Raw genomic sequence first — 23,773 nt, 5'->3', positions numbered from 1 at the left:
CACCACCCAGCCCACGTCACTTCTGTCCCAGCCCTTTCCCCACGTGGAGCCTGGCAAAATCAACACCCAAATTCTTACTGCTGCTCTGTGGGCAGGATCAGACCCCTCTTCCCCAACAGCGAGCACCAACCCAGTCCATTCTCCATCCCTGGGCCACCTTGCTGCTGCAGGCTCCTGTCAACAGCATCATCCACACCCCAGGGGACATCTAGAACTGTGACAGGGACCTGAAGGCGAGTACCACAGTACCTGCTCTGTCCCCGCTAGCCAAAACACATCAGCCACAGCCATGCTGCCTGTGGGGATGTGAGCATGTGCTGTCTCCTGGTCATGCCCTGGACTGATCAAGTCCACATGAACCTGGGCTGTGCCGGGGCATGCACTAACCAAGGGTATGAGCAATCGTGGCTGCACCATCTGCCACGTAAAGGAGCTACATCACTGGCAGGTTCAGGGAGAGAGAAAGCAAAGGCAAAACTGCCGTGGGAGCAAGAGACGGAAACCTTTGGGAGATCTGCCCCAGGAGGAAGGCGCTCGGCAAGAAGAGGAAGAAGCATGCTGCGGTGAGCAGCATGGGGGGAGATGGACATGCTGGCAGCAGCAGTCAGGTTGGGAGCACCACGCCATCCTGCCACAGGAGGAGAAGCACATGCTGCTGGATCAGACGTGGGGCTAGTAACAAGGCAGGGATGAAGGATCCCCCTCCGAAGCAACACCCCCCTCAAGAGCAGAGAGGTTAGAGCAGAGCGTGGTGTATCCAGACTGCCTGAATGACTCTGCTAATGGTGCATGGTCTTGCCAAGGCGAGCATCTTCCAGGGTCAGGGTATGGACCTGTCAGCCCTTACGAGAAAAGTGCTGCACACCAGGAACAACAGCCAGGATCAGGACAGGGTCATCTTCTCCAGGAGAAGGGGATTTCCTGGATTAGTCACCAAATCTTCCCCCGTTCAGAAGTTCAGTCCCAAGAGGTGCTGGGACCCTCGAGAGGATGTCTCCTGCTGCCTCCCCAGGTGCGGCTTCACAGGGTTAGCCAGGAATTAAAAATATTCATAGGTCTTGTGGTGTCAAAGCAACAAATATCTTTTTTCCCCTGGACGATCACTAACAAATTAATTTTTAAATGGGAAAAAAATCTACTCTAAAAATCTAAGCGAAAAATCTCTAACCTAAATCTAAGATTAAAAACTCTCTTTTCCCTGATTTGTCCTATCCCTTTTATTTTATCTAGTGTCAGTTTTGGTGGTTTTGAAGAAGAAAAAGAGAGGTGTTAACTTCCCCTTTCAACTGCTACTGCCCAATCCCTATTTTTTGGATTATGAACAGTGCAGGGGAAGCAGGAATCCAAACACAAACCTTTGGATTAGACTAGTGGCATGGAAAAACAAAGGAGAGGCCTTGGCTGCTGCGGAAAAAGTGGTAACTTTACCTTAAGATCAAGCAACTTTGCAAGTGATTTATGAGCAGAAGGGGGATCAGCTTTGGGATCAGCTGCAGCTAATTCACGTTGGATTTTACAACCGCCTCTTAAGAAGGCATCGCCATTGCTGTGCACCACATCTCAAGCACACGGCTGGGTGGGCGAAGATCCTGAAGATGTAACCCAGCTGGATGAAGGCCTGCCTGCACCTTGCCTGCACTGGCAGAGAGCCAAGCTGCTAGCCTTCAGTCTGGGGCCAGCTTCCAGAAACCCCCGGTGTCTTGTGGGTGGCTGAGGTTTTGGGTCAAGGCCTTTTCCCCTGTGTGTCCCCAGCAGAAGGCTTGGGTGCTGGTGCTAGGGAGAAGGAGCACCCCATCTGCAGGATACAAGCCCAGGCAGGGGAGCAGAGAGGTCGTAAGAGTCGGGATCACTGTTAAGTGCCCAACAGAACCCTGTCCCAGCCTTTCCCTTGGTGTCATTTTCGCCTGGGGCGAAAGCCCCTAGCATGCAAGGGGCTAGGAGATAAGGTTCATAGCAGAGACGGGTGGTATTTGAGCTGAGCCCAACAGATTTGCTCCTTGGCAACTTACCCCAACGTGATGTGCTGGCCCACCTGACAGAGCATGGTGTGGAGGGTGAATATCTCATCTTGGGCCCTGGATACCCTGCCCTCTCCTCTGCCCTCAGCTACTTGCTCCCCTTGTAGTCCTGCCCCTTTTCTCTCAGGTCTCTGATGCTTCTGCTCCTACCTTGAAGCTCTCCTGCAAGCAGCATGACCCCTTCACGGAATCACAGGCTGGTTTAGGTTGGAAGGGACCTCTGGAGGTCATCTGGTCCAATCCCCCTGCTCAAGCAGGGCCACTTAGAGCCAGTTGCCCAGGACCACGTCCAGATGGCTTTTGAATACCTCAAAGGATGAAGATTCCACAGCCTTCCTGGGCAACCCGCTTGGGCTCAAGGTGTGTTTGCAGGGTCATGTTTCTGGCAGTGGGTAGCTCTCCCTTGCTTCCCCCTTAAGCGGACCAAGGGTCTCATTGCATGGCAGAATCAGCTGTATCCCCATCCTGCCTCTTGCCATGCCCAACTGCATTGAGGTGGTTTGGGAAGAGGAAGGGGATTATCCATGCAAGACCTGGGTGCTCCTATGGTTGCAGCAGGAGCAGGTCTCTGTTGAATCCCTAGCTCAGCAGCCCGCCTGCCCATCTCAGCTCTCGGGAGCTGGTGGCTGATGCTCCAGGAGCACTACGCGCTGTGTCAGGCCATGCTGGGCAGTGCCTCCTCCTAGGGCAATGTGTCCGTGTGTCCAGGCTCTGGAGCATGGGACACATGGGATGCCTGTGTGGGAATGCTGCCAGCCCCAAGCGGGAGGGAGCTGCGCTGCCGACACAGATGGGCAGGGATGGAAAGGGGCTGTGGTGTCATGCTGGTATTTGGGAAGGTGGCCAAAAGTGCAAGAGGGGGGACTTTGTGTGTGTGCACGTGTGTGTGTGAGAGTGTGTGTGTCTGCTCCCTGCAAGGTGGTGAGCCCTGATGGGGACAGCTCTGGCATCACTGCCACCCTGCCCTGAGCCAAGAGCCGAGGACATGGGAGGTCGAACCAGGGCTGCAGGGGAGAGTTCAGCCTGCAGGAGGGCTTAGCCAGCAAGACCCTGATAGCTCCGACTCGGCCACTGCCAATCCAGGGCCCATGTGGAAATAGCAAAGAGCTGCAAACACACTCCTCCTGCATTTGCAGTTCTTGGCAGGATTTCTGCCTTCCACTGGATACTTAAGCCAGCGCAGTCCCCCAGGGAGGCTCTGGCAGAAAGGCTGTGAGAATCTCCATGTTTTCATTCGAGATGCCTCAAGCTGTATCCTACCCCAGGGCATAGCCCCCATCCACCCTGCTGCAGCCCTTCCCTGCCCCTGGGTCACCACAGACAGAGGAGATGAGGACCAAGTGGCTCTGCAAATCTCAGCCTCACTGCTTCCCTCTCTTCTGAGGTGTTGGTGCAGTGGGGAGCACCTCCAGGTTCAGTTGCGTTGTCGGGTCACCCCCACACCGTCAGCTTTCAAGCAGCGTTTCAGCCTCGCAGGAAGGCAGCAGAAGTCCTTTTCTCCTGCCCATGGAGGTGTTACCCAGGCAAGCCCTTGAGCAGCACTCCAGGGCACATGGGGTGGGGGGTCAGTCCTTCTGGCAGGGCCAGTGGTTTACAAAACATCAGGCCAGATTCCCAGCTGGTGCAAACTGGTGTTGCCTCCCTGATTTTCACCCAGGCCAGCTTATATGTGGTAGTTGCAGAGCTGGTCCTTCACTCTCCAAACACCGCGCCTGTCTTGGCAAGGATCCTGGGATGCTGACAGGGTTTGAGTGATTTATTTAACGGGCGCTGGGGCTGTTGCCTGCCACATGTGATTTATTCTTGTTCTGGATCATGGAGCTTGAACCGTCTTTCCTATTTCCAGTGCTTCTGCCACGGCTTCGTTTGCAGCAACTGCCCGTGCCGCATGTCCAAGTGGGGTACCAGAGCTGAAGGGCATCTTCCAGGTTCCCACGGCACCAGCAGATGCTCAGCACCCATCTACATCTGTGTCCTGCCCACCTCCAGGAGGCATTGCTCAAAGCTCTTGGCTTCAGTCCGGGAGTGGTGTGCTTTGGTCCTGGCACGTCGACCCAGTGGGTCCAGGGATCCCCATCTCCTGCTCAGGCAGATGACGCTTTTCACCAGAGCCACCAGCTTTTTGCGACGGGATCAGGTTGGCTTGGGATGAGAGACCCAGGACACGCTGGTGTTGATCTAGGTGAGCAGGCAGGTGCCGATTCACCTGCTCTGAGGATATTCATGATGCCATCGGGGGGGGAGGCAGCAGCAGATGGAAAATAAATACAGCTCAAAAGCAGGAGAGAGGTGAATATAAGGGAGCATAAGAATATCTCTGCAGAGTAAATCCTAACCTCCTAACCCCCTAATCCTAACCCCCTAACCCCTCACCCCTGGTCCTGCGTCATCTCCAATTTTAGCCAGTAGCAGGCTGTCCCATGCAGGGCCTGTCCCTGAGGCTTTCCCCTCCAGCTCTGCTTTGGGTTGCTGGGGCTCATTGGCACCATCCTGAAGCCGAGAGCAGGTGTTTGCTCTGGCTCTGCAGTCTCCTGCCTTGTCTTGCAGGGGCCAGCGTGAGCAGCAATGCTTTATGCTGCCGGTCCTGTCTCCCCATGCAGCACCGGACACGGGCTGCCAGCATCCCTACGTGAGAAATTTGGGTGTTCTCCCTCCAAACCGTGGCATGCATGCACTTGGTGCTCCAGTGTTACCACCTGCTGCCCACAGCCCCGCTGCCTTGCTGATGCACGGAAGCTGACGGCTCCTGCCAAATTGCAGAGCAAGCAGCAGAATCGTGCATGGGAGAAGGGACCAGGGGGAGCACACCAGGCTTCATCCCTCTATAACGTCCCAGCCAGTGTCGTCCTCTCCCTGGCATACCCATGCCCCTGAGCAGGCAGCGGCCACCGTGTGAGATGGGTGAGCACCTGGTGCTGCGGGTGCAAATACTTGCACCCAGATTCCTGCCAGGGCTGTGGAGGGGAAGAGCTGTCCTGGCCGTGTCCCCCAACGCCCTTGCCACCCAGTGGGGACCCACCGCAGTGCTGAGTCCCGCTTTTCCCTGCGGCTCAGCCCTGCAGCAGCCCGCCTTTTCCTTATTTGTTTTTCTCCCCCTGAGAGCTATTCTTTCCCTCCCATATGCTGTAATAATTACAAGCGATAACTTAACAGCTGCTCTGCTATTCTGGGCTCAGCAGAGCCACGCGCCTCCGCCTTCCCTCCCTCCCACAGCTCCGGGTCAGCGTCTTGGCTCCGGCAATCAGGGATTCCTGCAATTTCTACCACTCAGGAGGATCTGGACCCTTTTCCCCTCCATCACCATCTGTCTCCTGCCCACCTGCCCCAGCATCGCCAAGGGGGATGGGACTGCAACATCCATCTGTTACCATGGAGAAAGCTGAGCCAGCGAAGTGACGTGCCCCGCATCCCGGGTGAAGGCCAGCGAAGAGGGGGCGAAAGGGATTTTCTTGTATATTTGTTTTATTATCGTGCGTCCAGTGTCAGTTGTGGGGTCTGCCGCAGGTGACAACCACCACCCTTGCTCACAATGGACGGTACCTTCTAAGCCCTCTCGCTGGAAGAGGTGGTGGCCTTAGACCTCGTGTGGCAGATGCCACCATCACAGCTGGTGGACCAAGTCCACATCCCTCAGATGAGTGCAGTGCCGTCCCTCCTCCCGTGCAACAGTGGTGGTGCAAAAGTGATTACATTAAAAAAAGCTTCTGGGGTTCAGCTGCTTTGGTAGCAGCCCAACACTGCAGGCTGCAACCAACTGAGCTAAAGATGGTGCAGAGATGGAGAGCAGAGCAGAGTAGAGAAGGCCAAATGCGGCTCTTCAGTGGTGAGCAATGGTAGTTGCAAAACTGGACTTCTGTAATAAAAGGTTGCATCTTGTGTTGGCCTGGGCCTTTGCTAAAGAGATAAGGGAAGGAGGCTGCCCGTGGCCTGGAGGTCCTCTTCACTGTCCTGTGTTGCATGCTGCTCCAGCTGTGTTGACACACGCACACACACCCCGTAGCCCCCCTGTGCACGCCATGCCACCCTCAGCGCTGCACCATGCCGCATCCCACCCTGGCACGCTCCCAAGGAGGTGATAATCCCCCACACAGCATCCCTGGGGTCCAGGGTAGCACCCAGCCCTCCTGCTTTGGGTGTGAAAGGGTTTTTTTCTCCCTTTACAAGAGATTTTTGCCTACAGTTTATCCAATTGGTGAAAGCCCAGCCTGAAAGTACAGCAGGATGAGGTGTTTCTGCCTGCTCCCCCCCAAGGGAAGTGCTGCGTGTCTGAGCATCCCGTTCTCTCCCCGGTCAGTGAGGCTGCCGAGGCCAGAAGCGCGTCTCCAGCACAGATGAAGCTTCCCAGAAATGTGTCAAGACAGCCCGATCCGCAGCGATAGTAGCGAGACGTGCGAGTCTCTGCTTCACGACGGCTCATCCAGCCCACGAAAGGCTGCGCTCTGCTTCCCAAGCAGTGCAAATCTGATGCCTGCCTGCCTGCTCCTGTGCAATCCTGTACCAGCTGCTTCCCATCTTCCAAAGGCAGCTTTCCCAGCACCGCTGGTTGCAGTGGGCTCAGGACGGCAACGAAGTCCAGCAGCAACCTGAGGCAAGTGTCTGCGGCGTGGCCAGCACCTGAATTCATTTTTGGCAAGCTGGGGTGCAGGCAGGCTGCCTGTTCTTCCTCTGTCATGTGTGCTTGGCTTTACTGAGATAGCAAAATGCTGGGGATTAAAGACAGGATTTTACTTAAGGATGGGATTTGCCAGAGCCACCAGCCTGCAGTGGTCCTGGCTCTTCTCACCCTGCACAAACACCTCATCTCTGCATGGAGATGTGTACCACAGCAGGTGACATCTTCCCCTGCCACCAGCCAGACTGTCCTTGCAGGCAGCGGATCCTGTGGGATGCCTGGGGCAGGTCTCTCTAAGGGATAGGAGTGGATGCTCTTTCTCGTGGTCCTCCCAAAATTGTAAGTGGGAGTGTTCAAGGAGGAGGGTCTCCCAGGAATTTCACTTCCCAGGCTGGGAATGCTGCTGCTGGCACCACTTCAATGTGGCACTGGGCAAGGTCAGGGTCTGTGAACGGGGCTTTTGTGCGTGCAGAGGCTTTTCACACAGTAGGGTGACCAAGAAAATCGCATCCCTCTGCTTTTGGGTCGGCAGCTGCAATGCTCTGCCTTGAATTACTGTCCACCCAGAGGGCATTTGGAAGAGGTGACATGGTGCTTATCTGAGCTGGCTTTGATGTTTGGCAGCTCTGCGGGACCACCAAGCACAGGCTTCAGTGCCGGCGCTGGTGGCACTGGGACATGCTGGAGTACTGCTCACCAAGGGAAGCAACACGTGCCTCGCTTATACCTCCCACTCGGGAGTAGGCAGTCCCAGGAAGAGGCGGCTTGAAAAGCCTGTGCCATCTCGTACAGGCGAGCTGGCAGCTCCATCTGGCTTCACTTTGGTGGAGCTCTCTGGGAAGCTGCTGAGGGGGGCCGGCGGAGCCTGTGGGTGGTGTGCCGTGAGCGGGTGAGGAGGAGGAGGAGTGGGTGGGATACACGTGCCCCGCACTGCCAAGTTTTGCTTGGAGAGCGCTAACACTTCATTAAAGCAACCGCCCTGTCCCATGAGAGGGATGGTGGGTTTAGGGGCCCATTTACAGTGTGTTGTTATAGGGGCTGCAGCTGGCCCGTATGCAGTGACCTGGGGACATGCTGGGCTTCATGCCCAGGAGCTTCAGCCCACAAGTGCTCCGAGCCACCACGCGCGTTTGCCATATGGTAAAGTCTCTTTGCGGCTCTGCTCATTTTCATGGGTCTCGCACTTTGCTTTTACTCTCCCAAAAGGCAGTGAAATTTTTTTTCTTGAAGCTAGTGATGCAATAGCAGAGTCCTCATCGAAACAGGGCAGCTGGAGTATTTGTTAGGATAAAAACACATGGGGTAAGCACTGTATCCCTCGCCTCTCTGAGCCCAGGCTCGCAGCAAAATTACAGTCCTTATCTCCATCCAAGTTTTGCAGCAGAGTAACTGCAGTCATTTGGTTATTGGTTTCTTCATTTCAATCTCTTTGATCATATGCCACGATTAATCTGATCTCTACGAGGCGGGATGAGTAGGAGTCAGAAGCGAAATTGTAATCATCTGTGCCTTTGGCATGCAGGAATGGAATAATTTTGTAGTCTTACCTCTGTGCTGGTAGCTCCAGGAAAAGCCTCCATCACTTTAACAGCTAACAACGCCGTGCAAGGCTAAGGGACACTGATATAAATGGAAGTACCTGGACCCAGGTACTATCACTATTCCTTGTTCACTCGTTTTTGCAGGGTGCATGCTACAAACCGGTCAATGCCTGCGAACCAGCTGGCATCAATGAGCTCTGGACACGAAGACAAGTCCATGATAAGCTGCCTACAAACTCATTGGTGCTTGCTCTCACCTGCCATGTCACGATACCAGGCAGCTATTCCCTAGTGTTTTTTCATTGCCTGAGCCAAAGGAAACACGAGTTTTTAGTGGGCTGGGAGGAAGGGGACAAGTGGAAGGGGCGTGGGGAGGTGACACTGTGCTGCCCAGCCCTGCCCTGGCTCTCCTGGCACTTTTGCCTTGCCAGATCCCACCAGTGCAGCACCGGCACTGGTTTTTGCTATCCTGACAACTGGGATAGAGGTGTTTCCCCCCATCTAGCCCAGACCGCCCTTGCCCCGACTGCAGATGCTTTTCGTTCTGCCTGCACAAACCCAGGTCTCCATCACAGCCCTTTCTGTATTTGAAACATCTCCTCAGCCTTCCCTTTCCTAGACAAAACGATCCCAATTCCTTTACCAACCCCTCCCTGCTCACTTTTCTCCCCATCTGATTGTGCAGCTCTCTTCAAGGGTTTCTTACCTCTCTTGAAAACTGTTACCAGCACGGAGCAGAGATAACCATGCAAGGGAACTGTTTTACACTATCCAATATGGCATGATTAACCCATATCATGGATTATGATCAAAAGCACCTTTTCTATAGAAATTCTTCGTCTCCATCCTACATTTGTCCAACTGATTGTCCCATCTCACCTCACCCTCACTTCTGTTGAATTGTGCTTGGGGGGGGTCCAGATTCTTTCTCCGATTTCTCAAGACCATTTTGAATCAATCCCTTTCTCAGGTGTGCTGGCAATTCCTCCCGTTTGCTGTTATCTCCAAACTGAATACCTGAATGGGTTAACAATTTTAGGCCCTTCTGTTTTGACCTGAGCAACCAGTAAATATGCTCTGCGCACTCCTTGTATACTGTTTTTCATCTCTACAATCATTCCCCAGACTTACCTATGAGAATGTTTTATCCATAACAATGCCTAAAGTCTTACTAACATAAAATAGGTTGTCTCTTGCTTTTTCCCTCTCCGCAAAGCTGGTGGCTCCACTGCAGGAGGTGGTTGGATGAGTTTGACTCATCTTCAACAAATCCCAGTTGGTGATGGCAGGGGATAGTTAATGTTTACTCTGCTCGCTAGAGCAAAAGCAAGAACCAGGCAGAAGACATGAGCAGTGGGGGCTGCTCTCCATCCGATGTTTCACTGTGTGGTCTTGGTTGCGTTGGAGAGAAGCCCGGTCTGACTGGCCTTGTTAATGGTGCATGATAAGGAAATCTGCTGCAGATTGCATGTCCCTGCAGTCTCCCGTGCACTTCACTGCAACACCAGCACCTTCCTGCCAGGCAAAACTGGTGCATGATCTCAAAAATAAGCATATCCCAGGGGAAGAGTTAAGATGAAGGCTATCCTCTGTCTGGCTGTCCCTCTGGATTTGTCCCCCAGTCTCTATGTGGTGCCTTTTGCCAGATGCCAGCCATCACCGCTGGTTATCAATAACCCTCGTCTCCCCTCCGCCCCCAGAGGCTGGCTCTTTCAGGAAAAAGCTGGCACATTTCATCTCGATATGGTTTCCATGTGCTCAACCCTAGTTGTCAGCCTCCTCAGAGTTTCCCACATGGAGCAGACCCACTTTGCAAAACAGTTTTAGAAGGAAGCCCTGTGAAAAGCAATTTAGGCTGAGAAGCCTAAATGAGCTCTCATTAAAATACCTTCAGAGGAGGACTAGCAGAAAGACCCTGACTCTCAGCTGGGACTCCTGTCTGACACCGGAAGAAAAATAAGAGGTGGAGGCTATTAATGCAGGTTTATGGGCAGAGGGGTAGTTCACAGGTCCCTGCAGCCCAGTATGTTGCCCAGGCTGGGCTCAGCCCTTCTTCTGGCTGTCCCCTGCGCTCAGTCTGCCCAAAGGCTCATGCAAGGAGCTGGGACTGGTGCTCACTGCTTCTGTGTCCACCTCTGCTGTGGGGTGATGGGCTGGAGCAGAGCCATGCTTCCTCCTCTCCAGCACTGTGGGACATGGATGCTGATTGCCCCATTCCTGTTTCTGGCTGGGCTGGGGTGCCCAAATACCCCAAATTGATGCTGGCTCCAGGGAAGAAACTTTATTGCCTTACGAGAGATGATGGGCAACTAGCTGGTGCTCAGCAAGGTACAATTTCGGGGTCCATATCTGCTGTATGCAGGGTAAACTACAACACTGGGCATATGCAAAACCTTAATATGCACCTACACATTTCTGAACAAGTTTTGACAACTGATCCCTATGGATCTGGGTCCCCGTGGGGATGCAGGGTGGTGTCCCTCCCCGCACACCCTTAGGAAGTGAACGATTCCCTTCCCAAGTCCCATCAGAGGACAACAGGTGCCAGGGAGGTGGGAAGATGTTGAGACTGGAGGGTCAAGAGCCCAAAAGGGCCATTTCTCCACTCAAGCGGTTGTGCTTCTGTTTGCAGTGCTGGGGCTGAAGAAAAAGCTTGGATGTGTTATCACTGTCCCCAGGTCCCCCTCACAGACCCTGAGGGTTTCTTGGCTGCCCAGGGAAACTCCCAGGTGTTTCTGTTCTGGTGTAATTATAACAGGCAATATAAAGTCAGCCAAGAGCTGTATTGACAGTCTCATTTGGAACATAATAAACCAATGGTCCCTTCAGTTTAATTAAGGATTTTTTTGATGAATTATAAATTAACCTGAATTAAGAGTGTTTATTTCAAATGAGAGTGTATATGAAAAGACTTAATGCGATTCCACTAATCTAGATTTGCACTCTTAATTATTTTGGATTCATTTTCCAAGAGTGCATATGACATTTTTATTGGTAAAAATACCAGTCAGACATGTGGCAGGTGTTTTGAAAGTGAAATATTTTTGTCTTTTAAGGGGTGCAACACTTGATAAAAACACATCTTTTAAGCATCTTGTACAGGTACCTCCTTCCCAGACAAGAATAATCTATGCCAATGTAAAGGATGCTGCTTTAATTTTACAGGGAGATATATATATATATATATATTTGTGAAAAAAAATGACTGGGAAAGTTGTTCCACTAATTACTGCAACAGCTTTAAATCAATGCAACTTCTGAATGCTAACAAGGCTTGAAGCAGTGGCCAGAAGGTGACAGCAGAAGTATCTGTCGTGGTTTATGACCTGTTTTTCCTCCCATCCCGTCCCCCCTCCCTCCTCTCCAAGCTGCTTGGTACTCTCTGACTGCTCAGGATTGATGCATCCATAGCAGAGATAGTGGGAAGGGTTGGGGAACCTCTTCTCGTCCCCATAGCACACTCAAACAGGTTTAGCTTGGACAGCCATGGTCCCCTCTGAAGTTCCCCCACTGCCCATCTGGATCCCTTTAGGAAACAGCCCCCACAAGTCACTTTTCTGCACAGGGGAAGCCCCCCTGGAGCCCCCCATCCAGTGCAGCTGCTGGGTCACCGCTTCAAAAGGTGCATAGTAATTGTAGTCATCAAAATCTTCATTGCAAAAGAGATCACTAAGGTACCATGTTTTGCTTTACTGTCCTTAACGCCGTTGATGCAACTGGGTGGTTTTGGGTGCAGGCCAGGGCAGTCCCCAGCCCTCTGCACAGTGGGACCCAGGGGAAAAACCCACTTCTTGTGCTTGAGTTGTGGTACCACCCAGGTGATCAAACAGAAACCAGTGCTCTACAGGGGATGTCACCGTCTCAGCACACACCACGAGGGTGACAAGGGGAGGGGTGATGACCTTTGCTTTGGAGAAGAGATGCCAGAGCCTGGGCCTTGGTTATGCTTCCGCAATACAAGGAAACGCAAGGGTGGCTGAGTCAGTGTGTGAACAACCTGCCTGGCATCACCCAAGAAATCAGCTGCAGAGTCAGGAGCTGAAGCCTGCTTTTCTGCGCACGGCTCAGGTGCTTGCAGACACTTGCAGGTGCGTAGGAGTGAGCTCGTCCTGGGAAAGCGAGACCGGTGGACTTCAGATGGGAGAAAAGCCAGGGCTTGCCATTGCTCCCATGTCCTGCCAGCTTGAGGCAAAGCAGCGTCCAAGCTGGCTTTCAAACCCAAGGCAGCTCCTCTGCAAGAAAGGGAAAGAGGCCGGGAAGAAAGGAGAACTGCCTTTTTAAAAATGTTTGCTCTAGGTAACCCCCCCGCCTCAGTGTCTCAGGGCTGAAAGGCAGAGAAAAAGGGCTTGTTGACCTGATGTTAACCTTCAGCTGTCAGCCCTTCAGCTCTCTGGTCCTCACATGCCGCTGCTTAATCCAGGAGGAAAAAAAGTACAAAGCCTGCCCAGAGCCCGTGCCATCTCATTTACATTTGGCTTAAGTGAGATTTTTATCCTGCACTGTGAGTGTAGCGGCTCCAGTTTAAATAGCACTTTCCTCTGCCGTTGCCTTCCTAGGATGTTCCAGCAGCGTAGGGGTTTATCACGGCCTCTGCAGCACCGTGCTTCAGGGCTGGGGTCCCTGAGGTGATCACCGGCTAGCAAAATGTAAGCCAGGCAGAGGCATTGGCATGTTTTGGCTTCATGAGAACTTGAGAAGACCTCTCTGTGAGGTTGCATGATCCTTCTTTTGGCCAAAATGAAGCAGTTCCCAATAGGCACAAGACAGACCAAACACGGATTTGGCTGGTGCCTGGTACCTCTTGTTGGGGTTGGTGATCCCACAAGGCCATAAAAGCCAGACCTCAGCGTCTGCCTTGCCATCACATCCCTCATCGTGTGTATCCAGAGGAAGGGAAGGTCAGAGGGACGGTCAAGGAAGACATCATGTGGGAGGGACAACAAGGAGCACATGGGCATCTTGAGCTTCAGCCTACCATCTTCTGCCCCCATGCCTGTGCAGACTTCACTTCATTAAACATTAAAGCTCTGTGGTTGCCTGAGCTAGCAAATATTACATGTAGTTCAGCACACATGAAGTTGGCAGGGGGACCCGCTGCCCTGGGGGTTGGCATGGGGCTGGCAAAGGTTTCCTCTTCCCAGCTGGGAGCCGGCACTGGCGAGAGCATCTTCCCATCTGACAAGCGGGTTGGAGGAGGGAAGTGGGTGGCTTTATGCTGTCTAATGTGAGCAGTGTGCTTTTGGTGGTGGAGAAACACAGTCACCGTTTGAATAGGCTCGCGTGAGCTTGGAGATGGAGCTTCAACCCTATAAGAGATGGATGATCCTCTGTAGGCTTGGTGGGATCCTTCAGTGGAAGGACCTCTGTTTCTGCTGAGTATAACAGACCGCCCTTTAGCAGTAAGTCAGCTGAGGCTGCGGCTTGGTTTCTTTGATGTAGGCTAGCAGTTGAGGACACGCACTACAGGGAGAAACCACCCACTGTTAGGCTTTCCTGGTGATAAGCTGTAGGACAGCTCTGATCCTGGGAGACCTAATGGGACAAGACTGGGATCCACATGGCTGCTTAGCCATGAGCAAGGAGAAACTCCTGTACTAGGTCAGACCAAGGATCCGAATCTCTGAGTGTCCTAGGGAGCCTTCAGGGAGCAGTAGGAGCTCCTAAGGGCATGTTGCTTAGCAACCTCTCGATTCCCACCCCTTGTCATCTCCTCCAGGAGCGAGGTCCACCTGGGCAGAGTGTGGCCCGTATGTCCCCTAACCATTCTCTACTAACAGAGGTCAAGAGCACAGCCCCATATGCTTCCTAAACAGCATGTGTCTGTATTTATTAATCCAGATTATATTTTTTCCCCATCAACTTGTCCAGTCTCGTCTTGAACATGTGTAAATTCTCAGAGCTGACAGCATCCTTGGGCAAGGAGTTTCCCAGGTCTGTCCCCCACCGCACGAGGACCTGCATGCTTTGAAATCAGCCCCAACTTTTGCACTGGGAAGAGGCAGCAAGGCTGATCCCTATCAGCCTTCCTTGGGCCATGCATGATTTTGAAGCCCTCTATCATAACCTCTTCAGTCATGTCTTTTCCAGACTGAGGAGTCCTGGCATGCACAAGTCCTTGCTTGCAGGGAAGCTCCTCCAGACCTTTGATCCTTCTTCATCCCCTTCTCCATTTTGCCCTATTATATTTTGGGTTTGAGGCTGCAAAGAGGTGCCTTTTGGGGCACAGGTCAGTGCGGTGGCTTGGCAAGCATGCCTTCCCTGCGGCTCTTGTTCCCTCAAGATGCTGCTGTTTATTGGCCGCAGGCTGTGCCAGCTCCTGTGATCCTGTTTGCTTAAGTAATTGGCACTGCATACCATGCATAACCAGCTTGTTGTTATTTTTTTTTTAATCCATATCTCTTTCTCCTCTGAAGGGTAGAGGTGACATCTGGGTGTTTTTGTGAGTGTTGGGCTGTCTCCTGACCACAAAGCCATCCCCCCAGTGTTAAATCTGCTTCGTTTTCCTGCAGAGACCCCATGGTGTGTAAGGGACCGTAGGCGAGAGCCTGGTGTTGCCTGAGAGCTGAAGGGAACACATTTAGTGCTGTACCAGCTCCTTCCCTTTGCTTTTATCCTGGGTAAAAGGTATTTACAAGACAACATAGAAAAGCAAAGCAAGCAAACAAACCTCACTGTGGTCAATTGTCTCCTGGCTTATTTCATGCTGATAAGTCAGTGATGGACTCAAACTGCAACTTCAAACTTCTTTGAAGGCATTCAGCCTATTATAAAAGCAAGAACCAGCTGCACAGTTTGGGTCCTGAGGTGAACTTTGGTGCAGGTGAGGCTGTAATGTGAATCTGTCTTGAGGAAAAATAACTCTCTATTAATTTTTTTTAATGTTTTGTTGCTACAATTTTTCCTTCCTCTTGGCCCCACCGCAAATCTGCTCTCACCACTCGGCTCTAATCTTTTCTTTGGCAGCTAAAACTATTATCTTTATTGTTTCAGGGCTTGGCTTCTTCCTGTTAGATCTCCTAATTGGATTTTTACTGTCCGATCCATTTAGTCTCTTCTGTGTGTTCAGTAAAACCCTTTAACCCTTCGGCACCCCTCCACCTCGCTAGCTGGTTACCCTTGAAGGTGCTCCTCTCCCCATGCCGCTCTGATTTATCTCCTCTCCCTGATTTGCATGGGTGTGGCTTTCCTAAGCAATGGCTGTCACCTCCAGTCTCACTGTCTGTAGATAGCGTGCTTCATCACTATCTCCTTTGCTCTTTGCAGGCTGCAAAGACTTGTTGGGTTTTAACCAAGAATAAGCAAAACAACCCACATCACCCTTTAAAAGGAGGTCTGAGGTCACTCTAGGGCCAAAATCATCCAGAAATGATGACATTTTAGCTATGGCTAGCAAAAGGCTAGCAAAAGTCTGCTGCTTCATCCAGATTCGCCTCCCACCTCAGAGGAGAGAGACCAGTCCAGCAAGACCAGATGTCAGTCCCGTATTTCTGGCTGTGTCTTGAGTATTAGCGGCCACAGGAGAGGTGATACAGCAGTGGGACTGTGTCCACTTCTGGCTCTGCCATGGGTATCTGGGCTGACCATGGGCAGGTCACTCAACCCTTCCGCTCCTCTACATCCTCTTTGGAAAATGCAGATCATAAAATGTGCTTTCTTCCACCTCCCATCAATCTTGCCCCTTTGGCTTGCAAGCTCTGTGGGACAGGGTCTTGCCTATGCAGTGCCCCACATAATGGGGTCCGGGTCTTCACTGGAGGCTTCGAGCACACCAAGAATGATCTGATTGCATTGCAGGTGCTTTCTGTACAGCTGCAATAATCTGTCCTCCATACCAGCAATGATCTCTGTCCTCTCCATGAGTAAATCAGTGCAAACCTGGGAAACTCGTGCTTTGATTTATGCAGCCAGCAGGTACGCTTAAAGCTGTCCTATGACCACGGGTGAGATGGTGATGGGGTCTGGCATGGAGGGGACTTGGGTAGCCCATATCCAAAGAAGGGGCTGTTGGGTTTCATAGCCTGAGCCATGCGGCTCATCTCATAGGAGGGGGATGGAGCCGAGACGATGGCATCACGCCACTGGTGCGGTGATGCAGTACTATGATTTTCAAGCAGCTGAGATCTTCCCTTGTAACGTATCTTTATTACAACTCAGGGCACAGTGAAGCAAGCTCTACTCCAGGTCAATGAAGCCCAGTGGTGGCAGAGGTGGTGGAATAAGACCTCCTCTTAGCAAGATGCTGAGATGTAAGTACAAAGGGAGGAAAAAGGGGGAGAAGGGGTACCAACATCCCTACCACCTGGCTGCTCAACCCAGGTCCAGGTGCCTGGCTCTTGACAGGCCTTAATGGACCTGGTCCCTCTTCTCCTTTCATGCTTTTTTTCTGGCCTTTTTATAACCTCGGTGCCTTTGTGTTTGTAATGCTGGAGCATGTTGCCATGGTTAAAGCTGTTATTCACAGCAGGGTTTGCATCTTACCTGTGAGATAGATAGATATGAAGATGGAGATGTGCATGAATATGTGTGTTTACTCTCATTCCAGTTCCCACTGGGCACGTGGAAAAACAAATCTGATGGGGAAGGAAAACCCTTCAGGGGGAATGGGGAGAGAGGGAGAGCACTACCTTGGAGGAGTTTGTCCGAGGAAGACATAGGCTAAGCCAAAAGTATGGGAAAGAAGAGATGATCACCTGAGAGGAGGTGATGTGGGGAGGGCAGAGATGGGCATAGGTTTGTTGGAGGTATTACTGGACCGAGAAAATATAGAACTTCAAGACGAGTCTATTCTAAGGGTGCAGTGTCATGTGGAAAAGCAGGGGTCACGGTTCCCTCCCTGTACACCGTTCCTGCACTGGCAGTGCCAAGACAACCTTCCTCCTCACTCCTGGCATTTTCCTGGGCTCTGGTTGCTCCGAGTGCTGAAGAGGCTTGCAGGTTTTCTTTTTTCCTTTTTTTAGATGTGCTTATCATATATATATATTCTTAATTTTACTTTATTCTTATTCTTCTTTTATAATATTATTTATTTGAGGTAAGGGGCAGAGGGGGAATTGGTCTTTGGCACGTTCTGTAGGGTATTCTTGTCCAGAGAAAAGAGGTAGCAAAAACTTTGACTTTTAGAATTTAGGGGGTTTGGCTTTGTTGTATCAAGCCAAGATCATTTTATTGTTGTTACTTAGAGACTGATTCAGAATAATGGATCTTCTAGGAAAGATGGACCAAGCTCCTGAGTTTTGTGGCTTATGTTATTACACAAGTTTGAATTGATGGGACAGTTCTGAATTGCTTCACTCAAACATGCATTGAATGAACAATTGAATCAGTAACTGCTGGGGCCTCTTCCAGGCCCTCTAGAAACAGCTGATTTATTTCTCTCCTTCCACCAGCCCACCAGCTCTGGTGGTGGCTAGCTGAGGATTTTGGGCAGCTCCCAAAGGAGTAACCACTTGAAGGGAAATCACTGTGCTGCTGCATCCAGATACAGTCTTATCCCATCGCGCTACTGCATCAGTGCATATGATGTTGTGTGGCTGTGGATGGGACATCTGCACCAATAACAGGCAGAGCAGATCTTGCCTGGAGAAGCAAGAAGGGGCAAAACTGAGCCACTGGACTCTGGAAAATACCTGCTTGCTGCCCTGGATGGTTAACTGGTTGAGTCCACTCTGCCCCATCGCTGAATTAGTTTAGCATATTTCATTGCTATCTTTTAGCCTTGCTGCATGATGACACTCGTAGTGACATGGTGGAGGAGATTTCTGCTGGGACCCTCTTCCATTATAATCCTTTCAAATGGTCCATGGTCAGTTGTCCCATCTGTCTGGACGGATGTCTGTAGTCCAGTGACACAACAGCTTTTCTGACAGCTTGGCTGCAGGAGAGCTGTGCAAAAGGGGATATTGTGCTCCCTTCCCATGCTGGCACCAGCAGCAGCAGCATCTTCAGCTCTGGAAGGAGCTGGTGAGTCCTAGAGGAGGGAGCTGAGTTCACTCACCAATCCATCAGTGCTTCCCATGCCTGGACAAAATGCATGGGGCCGGTCAGCGGTGGATCCTAGCTAAGGAGTGAAGCCCCGGTCCTTTGGACTATTTTGGTATCTCACATCCTTTGATTTTGCCTGGAGGCAGGACTTGTCTCCCATCTAACATGAGGCACTTGACAATGCCTGGTTATACCTGGCTCCTGCCTATGTGGAGAAGGGAGATGGCACCTCCAGGGGCTGAGTCAGCCGCCTAAGAGAGAAGTCGCTCTCAAGTGTGTTTTTTCCATTGACTGAAAATCTCCCCAGGAGACTGGGACTGGGACCCAAGGTGCACCTCCAGCCTTCTCAGTCGGTAGAGCATGGGAAGCTGAAAAGTCCTTGACTAGTGTAAGCACTACCTAGCAACAACTAAAACATCAGTGTGTTATCAACATTGTTCTCATCCTAAATCCAAAACACAGCACTGTACCAGCTACTAGAAAGGAAATTAACTCTATCCCTGCCAAAACCAGGACAGCTGCCTACGTTAAAACCTGAAATAAGAGATGGTGAGTTGGGGGGCTGGAATTCCCCTCCTGGCTTGGGTGGGGACAGATGAGTAGAGGAACACTTCTAAATCATGTGCAAGAAGTGCAGAAATGGCTCTTTCTCCACCAGAGAAATGCTGGTACAATCCCAACTTGGTGTTTCTGATAGCCTCATCTCCAAGCCCCACTGCTGGCCAGGCCTGGCTGCTTGCCTTTTGCATGGGTTCAACATTGCAGCTCACTGCCATGTGTTGCTACACCATGGCGATGCCCAGCCAGCCAGGTCTTACTGCTTTACAATTTTGTTCAGCTTTCGTAACCTGCTATTAAAAGCACTAACAGCACTGGTGGGGATGTCCTTTCATATCCACCTGGCTCCATGCTGATACACACCTGCTGTCTTGCAACGTTGTCTGTTCCCTTTGGGAAGACTCCCAGAAATGTCGTTGTTTTCACCCTCCTGCACTGTGTGTGCTGGTGGGGCTGCAGCCCTGCCTGACAGCTGCCGCCCTCCCCAGGCTTTGTAATTGGGATGGTGGAGCTAATGAGGGGGTGAAATCCATCCCATTGCTTTCTGTGATTGTCATTCCCCTTCTCCTCCTACATTGAGTCAATGGAGAAATCTGGTATCTGAGCCAAACGAGGGACATCTGTAACCATGATCCCACCAGCACTGCTGGAGGCTGATGCCAAGGATGAGCAGAGCATCATCAGAGCCACACGGACACCTCCCTGTGCATTTGTCTACTCCGTAAGGTCACTGCAAATTAACTGTATAAATATATATAAATATAAATATTTATATATAATATATAAAATAAATGCGTTCAAGTCCTTTACAGCCTCGCGTGAGCCGTCTTCTGCAGAAACAGTATCCTTGATTCAATCATACCTCATTCATGAGGTGCTGTATTGAGCCCGAAGGCGAGGAAGGCAGTCTGGGTGCCTAGTACTGTACAGACAACACGTGGGTCCCCTGGGAAAAGGCTGCTACAGCTCATCCGCATCTGCCTGCGGAGCAGAGCGGGGTGAGGAGCCAGCCTGGATTTGTTAACTGTTGCCGGCACTGGGTGCCAAGCAAACCAGCCTGAGTGCCGGCCGCGGGAGTGGATTGCACCTCAGCGGCGTAGCTAATTAATGGAGTGAAATGAGTGTTTGGGAGGTGGTATAATGGAGAGGTGAGTCAGGCACGGCACCACACGGAGCTGATCCTCCGGTTCCTCCCTCCAGCATGCTCAGACCACACTTCAGGTCATCTTCTCTTGGGACCTGGCAAAACCTCTGTTGTCTTCTGCTGGGGAGAATAAACGACAGGCAGCGGGGTTAGCAGAAACCAGGTACACTTATCCCAGAGGCTCAGCATCTGCTCTGGGTGTGGAGGATGTTATCCTGCAACTTCATCCCATGAGCAGGAAGGAGATCCACATAGATGACTGGGTTGGAGGGTCTAAGGGGTTTAAGGGGAGGAGCTCTGCCGGGACACCTGGGTCCCTGTTGTCATCCCTGTTGTCCATCCTCCTACCGCCACCACTAAGGTGACGTGGAGGCCTCTTTTCAGTATCTACCAAGGCACCTGGACCTACCCCACCTTGGGAAGGAGCCTAGTGCATCTAACCCTCCCCAGCTGTGGGCAATTGAAATGCACAGGTTCCCACTGCTGGCACCGAAGGAGCAAGAACAATGGCTGCTTCTTTCACTGAGGTGTGCACCTTGATAGCAGCTGCACGTGTTTGAGCAGGGAAGCCAGCACCAAGCACAGTCTGTCTGCATTGTGCACCTGAGTCCCCTGTGCTCATGAGGGTCTTAGGACTCCAGTTCTGGGCTCTGTAGAAAACATCTTGCAGGGCCTGGCTGGGAGAAAAAATGCCCTTGCGACCTCATCCAAGCCAGAAAGCATCCCTGAAGCTGTGAGTCTGTGGGTCCGTGCCCACGCTGCGTGGTCTGGGGCAGAGCTAGGCAGGTGGAAGAGGCCGCACTGGAGGCACGAGGAGCACCCTACCAATGCTGGGGAAGTTCCATCACTCCTTGATAGAGGTGACCTGGGCGCTGGCTCTCCCTAGTGAGGTGACCCACCGGGGTCTGGGTTGGAGCCAGGAAGTGGAGAGAGAGGACATGCAGAATAGCCCAGCCTTTCAAACTCGGTTTTGGCAGTCGGAGGGAAGAGCTCTTCTCCCTTCACTTCTCCACGGCTCTTTTGTTTTCCGCAGCCCGACAGAAGAGGCTTCCAGTAAGCAGCAGGGGTGGGGGCAGAGCCCACCCTCACAAAGGAATCTCTCCACGGGCTGTGTGACCGCTGTCACGCTTTTTTGCTCAAATAAATGCCGGCGGCGGATGACGTGGGGCTGGTGCTCCCCAGCCCTGGGGCTGATTGGTCCAAGCTCGGGTTTGAATGCCGAGGTGTCCTGGCAACGAGAAGCAGAGGAGCCAGACTTTCGCGTCCCCGCTCTGGGAGCGCGGCAGGTGCTGGGGAAAGGCAGGCGCCGCGGAGCGAGGAGCGGCGCACTGGGCCACCGGCCCTCCTCCTCCAGGTACCCCCTGCGCGGTCCCGGCCCATACTCCAGCCGTGGCTCTGGAGTTGGGATGAGTTTCGCCTATTTTGCACTGCGGGTGTCAGGTGGCCACCGTTGGCGTTGACTTTGCACGCCGCTCAGCTGGCACCTGCGCTCCCGCACAGACATGGCAGCGGAGAAGCTTGTTTTAAGTGGGGGGGGAGGCAGGGAAAATCACGGGGTTTTGGGGGATCTTGGAAGTGACCGTTCAGTGGGGCTTGCGGGAGGGATGCTTGGGGAGAAGCTGTGTGGGGAGAGGGGAGTCGAGGGGCCTTCAGACGGTCATGTGGTCAGCTCTCTTGCCCCAAGAGGACAGAGCAGGTGATTTCTGGTAGGTTTGGGTTCACCTGATTAATCAAACTCACAATAGCCCTGCAGGGCACCCAGGGCTAGGAGCTGTGCTAGAAGAAGGTGGCTTTAAATTGAAATGAAAGAGCTTTTCCTTCTGATAGAGAGCTGCTCTGCTTTTGCCTCAGCATGACCCGCCTGCATGCCATCCCCCTGGAGCTGGGGGGGTGAGGAGGGAAGGGCCCCCCAGGGCTCAGCAGTGTGCAGGGAAGCAAGGGGCATTTGAGGGGGGGCGTGCTGTAAAGAAAGGGCTTTTTCCTCCACCTGGGAGATGGAAGCAGAGATGTGAGGAGCTGGCAAGGGGAGGATGCTTGCCTGCACAGGGAGGCAGCACTCAGCACAGCGTATTTTGCACCCATGAAAACTGGCAGAGCCACACGTGTGAAACCATGTGCCAGCCGTTAACAATGGGGCAGGTTCGAGCTGTCCAAGATGAGAAACTCCCTTCACAAGGTAACGTCCATCCCAGAGGAGCCTCCTGGCTCAGTGGCAGGTTGCAAGCTTGCAGAAGAGCTGACATCCTGCATGGATTCAGCGGCACATGTTGAAAAGCAGCGCCACGACTCAGAAACGCTTTGGTGCTGCAAGTGGGGGACGGAGTGGGCTCACAATGCCAAGACCTTTTTGCTCACAGGTTCAGGGCACAGGGCTGGGGGCTGCCTGAACAAGCCTTTCCCATAGACCCAAAGGCACAAGGAGACTTGGAGATCCCTCCTAGCCTCATGCTTGTAGCAGAAAAGCAGTTCCTTGGCATCCTGGTGGCAGGCAAAGGCAGAGGGACATCACAAAATGAGCAGAGAGGGTTTTGCTGACAGCGTGTCAAGCAAAGCTGGAGCAGAAGGGAGGGATCCTCAGGCTGAGGGGGCATATTTGATTTGCCCCATGCCTGAAACAGCGTTCAGAGGCTTTGTCCAGAGATCCCTTGGGAGCACACCTGGCACAGGGCACATGCTTTGGCAAAGTGACTGCAGCCATCCAGCTGTTTCCCTCTACCCGCCAGCCAGATCACAGTTGGATCTGTCCCTGGAGTGAGGTGATGGAGCACAGGAGCCATCCCGGACCATTTTCCATACAGAGGCACAGGGACTTTAGGAGCAGGACACGACAAGGGCTCCTCTGCCAAAGGATTCCCCAAACCAATCGTGCAGTCTCCAAGTAGCCTCGTGATGGGAAGCAAACCGCTGGTTGTTGCTGACCTGGATTTGCAGTGATGACCTGGAGGTGTAAGATTAGCACAGCCAGCCTGTCCCAGGGCTGGAGGGGGGGATTAGAGAGAGGCAAAGGGTCATGCCTGTTACATAGATCATTTTTCACTGTTTAAATGGGAATATGTAGCACAAGTTGTCAGTTTAAAAAAAAATAAATCCTGCATCATGCTGTGTTGCCAAAGTTGACAATTTTAGGGGGGGCAGTATAGGCTTTGCCTAGAAGACCCAGTTACTGGATCTGTGAGAATAAATTATGCTTTTTGTATCTAAATAAAACTTAAAGAAAAACATCTGCCCCATGTAGTTAGAGGAGGTTTGACCTAGATGAACCTGGAAATTCAGAATCCTAAAGGTGAATGAAACGAATTGGGTATTTTAGTTATTTTTTTCAACAATCATGTTTTTAGAGTCAATTTTTAAAGTTTAACAACTTGGGACTGGATAATTCTGCTCCTACTTGGACCAACAGCTCTCCCTGCTCCATTTAGTTCAAATGAGCCTTGTTTCTCTGAAGGGTTAAGCCAAGTACATTCTTCAGGCTTTATTAAATCCATGAACAGTAATGTCAGTCTGAAACCCAAGAGAGAGGAAAACATACCCACACCTTGCAGGCCATAAACAGGAATAAATTCAGCTCTCTGTATCTCCCAAACAGTTCTGTTGAGGCAGTTTATGAACTGGGAGCGCTAGCCCCAGCGAAGCAGGACTTCCCCAGATAGTCATTAAATAACTTGTCTTTCCTGGTGTTTTATGGAATAAACACTGCCTGTTGCTCACTAATAGCATCTGCTTTTATTTTAGTGGGATCATATTTTATAACAATCCTTCTGCTCAGTTTGCATGTTTGCAATGACCCCAGCAAGTAATCGCTCTGTGGCTGGTAGTAAATTCACTCCCAGATGTTTAATGATGATCTTTACTGCTGAGAGTAGGAGCTACCAGTTTTAGGGCTGTAGTGATGATGTAGTGATTAGGGTGGGTTGATGGG

The 23,773-nt window shown here is 51.9% G+C and overlaps 1 protein-coding gene across 1 annotated transcript in view; it reads left to right on the top strand.

The window, feature by feature from the left end:
• The first annotated feature begins 21,131 nt into the window (after positions 1 to 21,131).
• Positions 21,132 to 23,773, top strand: part of RASSF7 (Ras association domain family member 7) — a 35,959-nt gene continuing 33,317 nt past the window's right edge. Inside the window, exon 1 of the mRNA XM_076344272.1 lies at positions 21,132 to 21,208. The gene's annotated coding sequence lies outside the window, so the exon portion shown is untranslated. The remainder of the gene's footprint in view (positions 21,209 to 23,773) is intronic.

The sequence above is a fragment of the Aptenodytes patagonicus genome, chromosome 7 (genome assembly GCF_965638725.1).
Source record: "Aptenodytes patagonicus chromosome 7, bAptPat1.pri.cur, whole genome shotgun sequence".
Lineage (NCBI taxonomy): Eukaryota > Metazoa > Chordata > Aves > Sphenisciformes > Spheniscidae > Aptenodytes > Aptenodytes patagonicus.
Note: the sequence above shows the minus strand (reverse complement) of the source record. Positions and strands in the feature narration are given on the sequence as shown.